Genomic DNA, 4354 nt, shown 5'->3' with positions numbered 1-4354 from the left:
AAGACTTCCTCCAATGTTTATATAAAGTCTTTTGTGTCTCCTTTCTCTTTGACACAACAGTGAAGGATGAAATTACATTGGCAGCCTACCAACCGTGCCAACCAATCACAGCTGACCCTCACACTGACCTCTGACTCCAGCTGACAGCAATTATTTGGAATGAATGGCGTTGACATGCTTCTGTTTCAGGCTTCAACACACAAACACCAGAGTAGCCCACCAGCAGAGTTAAATGCTAAGAAATATTAAAGTGACAAAAAAAGAGAAATGTCTTATTTTGCTTTAGTTCACCTTGACTGTCTTCTTGTTTGCTTTTGACAGAGTTCCAGAATTATTTTTATCCATGCTTGTGCTACATCTTTTCAACTTTCAAACAAAGTTTTGAGGTACAATAAAGGCACTTTTTTGAAAAGGTAGCCCATTCCATGAACATGCATATACTGTAGTTGGTCCTGCCTGGTAAACATAAAAATGTTAGCATAGTGCATGTCAGTGTGAAAATGCTAACAAAGTGGTGCAGCACCATTAATACTGGCTCACTAGACTACTGGAGCTTTGTTGAAACAATTGGCTATTAATTGGGCCAGCAGTCCTGCCATCCATATTGTCATATATTTATATGTCAGTGTATCATAGATAATGTAGCCTCAAGTGGGCACAAGCCAGTGTCTTATTGTGCCGGTCCCAAAACCAGATAAATACAGAGGGCTGTGTCAGGAAGAGCATCAGACGTAAAACTTTTGCCAAATCAAACATGCAAATCAAATCTAAGTCTTCCATACCAGATCGGTCGAGGCACGGGTTAACAACGACCACCATCGGTGCTCTTCACCTACAGGGTGCCGATGGAAACTGGACTACTGTTGGTCAAAGAGTTTCAGCTGAAATGGAAGGAAAGGTGTACAAAACTGTGGTGAGACCGGCGATGTTGTTTGGTCTAGAGACAGTGTCACTGAGGAAAAGACAGGAGACAGAGCTGGAGGTAGCAGAGATGAAGATGCTGAGGTTCTCTCTGGGAGTGACCAGGAAGGATAGGATCAGGAATGAGTACATCAGAGGGACAGCACATGTTAGAGGTTTTGGAGATAAAGTCAGAGAGGCCAGACTGAGATGGTTTGGACATGTCCAGAGGAGAGATAGTGAATATATTGGTAGAAGGATGCTGAGTTTTGAACTGCCAGGCAGGAGGCCTAGAGGAAGACCAAAGAGGAGGTTTATGGATGTAGTGAAAGAGGACTTGAAGGTAGTTGGTGTGAGAGAAGAGGATCCAGAAGACAGGGTTAGATGGAGGCAATTGATTCGCTGTGGCGACCCCTGAAGGGAAAAGCTGAAAAGAGAAGAAGAGGTGTTTCAGAGATGGGAAATTCTATACTGGGCTTACTGAGATGACCAGTGCTTTGAACACAGCATGAGTACCGCTTCACAGAACCATTTAGATGGCCTGTTATTCTTGTTTGCTGTTGTTTTAGCTCAAAACATTTCTATGACAAAACATTTTATAGTCACTATCTAAACTGTATTGGGAGGTTTCACTTCACATTGATCATGTCTAACAATTGTTTTTTTACATTTCCAAACATCATAATGGATAATGTCTCACACAATCTTATATTTAATCATTAATACAGTGAAAAACAGAAGCATCCTTTCTCACCCTAACCCTAACTCAAACATAAAGAAGATATAAAAATATCTACATATGAGAGAGATATTATATATACATATAATGTCAACACATTAGTATAATCACAAACTGGCTACATATACATGTGTATATGGATTTGGCTGGTGTGAAATAAAAACTTGCTCATGCCATTGACACATGTGGCCGGGGAGCTGCCCTGATCACTGAGCCAGATCCGTTTCTGGACAGCTACCAACCATTTCACCATGAATCAGCCTGGAATTAATCTTGACCATCAGAGAGCAGAATCGGATATGAAGTTCAGGCCTCCTGAGATTTGCAGACACTCCACCCTGCAGAAACAGCCACAGTGTGTGTTCCAAAGAAGTTCTCAGATGAAAGGAATTTCTCTCTTGCCAGTGAAGTCTCTGAGCAGACCGAACGGAGTCAGCAGACGTTATCTCCGAGTTGTTTCTTCCTCTCTCTTGAATTTATATCCCATGTAGTGTTCTATTTCTTTTCAGTGTTTATCTCTTGTCGAAAGACATTCCATTTCACAAATAGATGCTGGATCCAAAAACCACATCTGAGCTTGACTGTGGGGAAAAAATCATGTGTATCAGCTTGTGTCTATTGAGTAATAATATAGTTTGTATGAGTGTGTTTGTGTGTTTATTTAAGACTGGAATCTGAGAATTGTTGATCTCTAATGAAACATCCCTATTATTTTATAGTCTTGTGTACAGTCTAGATTCAGAGAGGAGGGAGGATATGGATGATGTATGTAAGAAAATGTCTGAGAATATTGGCCCAGTCTTCAAGTGGAGTGAGTGTAACTGCTGTGTTCTACCCATTATTTATGGAATTTCTGAGGACAGCTCAGGGTGTGGTACATTTAAAAATGGGATGAAACCAGGGTGTGAATATTTTAAACTGATATATTGATTATGGTAAATGTTTTCATGAAACCCTACTTGGCACTCTAATAATGCAGAATCTCAACAACCATTTATTGTTGGTAAATTGGATTTTCAAAATTAAAAGGGAAAAAACTGTTCTTGCCAAATTGGAAAAATACCTGATTGTCCTATAAATTCTTGAGCTGTGTGTGAACCAACTGGACCTGCATTACATCCCGCCCCTTTAGCAAACTGTCCAATCACTGCATAGCATCAGTCACCTCCTACCAGAGTTCGTGCTTCTGTGAATCTCATACTGATATTTCAGATTTTAATTCTTTATTCTGTGAATAAAGAATAAAAATCTGAAATATCAGTCAATCAGTCAATCAACTTTTATTTATATAGCACTTAATCACATCTTAAGATATTTCAAAGCACTTAATAGATTTCAAACCTAGGCCCCATGTTTGCAGGTTTTGTCATGGAAATGATTCATTAATACAAGTACTGTAAGCAGCAAAGACTGCAGTATTTTTGATAACATATGGTCCATCTAAATACATCAACTTGAAATCCTCGTTGTTACCACTCACGTTTTTACTCCATGTGTCTGAAAAAGTGATGGAAAGGATCCCCACAGAGCTTTTTTGTTGAGGAACAAAATTATTTTTGTTTAACAAAAAGCAGCTGCTTCGTCACTCTCACCTAATCTACTATACTCCATGGAATTTTTTAACTTGTCATAAAAAGAATGTTTGACAATCATCCAAACCAAAGAAAAGATAATAAAACTAATGGAAACCACTTTGGCTCATTTTTTCCTTTGTTCCAGCAATTTCACTAAATAAATAATTGCTTGTCTAAATAAATCATTGATTCTTTTTGTTAAGCATGAAAATATTGCAAAATGCATGAGATGTTGAGGAGTCGAGACTCTAATCTGGACTCTCTCTTCTCCAAGACATTTTTATATATGCATTTACAGTTTTAACTTAAATTATAAATTTTGTTTACTTTGTCATCTAAAGTGAACCAAGTTCCTTGTGTCACACCAAGGCATTTTATATAAAGGATCCCTCACCTTCAAAGATCCTTAAACATAAACTGAATAGAATATTGATAAAAACTTTCATTTTCAATGATGAAATCAAAACGCTTTGGAATAAGTTTGTCAACATGTTGCCTACCAATGCTGTAAAAGTGTTAAAGTGCTAAAAGTAGGCTCCTGAGTCACAGCCAAACCGGCAGCCCCTCTGACCACAACACACTGTTGAATTAACAACTCTTGCTGTCTGGGTCTTTACTCTATCTTTTGTGTAAGTGAAGCCGAGGCCTCCCAGTGACATGAGCCCTGCTCCTGTAAAACTAATAATGACGGAGATTTGTGCAGGCCTAGCATTCTTTCTCCCTTTCAGTGCAAGACACTGAGAATGGAGTGAGGGGAGGGGACAGAAAGGGGAGAAAGGTCCGGTGCTAAGGTGGGGAGGGGAGGGCAACAGAGGGGGGGGTGAGATGTCCTAGTTTGAGAGGGTGCACAACTTGAGAGACATAAAGAAGGAAGCACAAGATGGAGAAAGAGACAGAGAGGCCCCTTTTCCGTGAAACTGGCCACATACTTTCATTCTTTACGGGTCAATGGCTCTGGAATCACACTGCATCCTCTCCAAACATGTTCCACACACAGGGCTGCACCCATGGAGTACACACACACACACACACACACACACACACACACACACACACACACACACACACACACGCACGCACACACACACACACACACACACACACACACACACACACACACACACACACACACACACACACA

This window comes from Antennarius striatus, chromosome 4 (genome assembly GCF_040054535.1).
Source record: "Antennarius striatus isolate MH-2024 chromosome 4, ASM4005453v1, whole genome shotgun sequence".
Lineage (NCBI taxonomy): Eukaryota > Metazoa > Chordata > Actinopteri > Lophiiformes > Antennariidae > Antennarius > Antennarius striatus.
Note: the sequence above shows the minus strand (reverse complement) of the source record.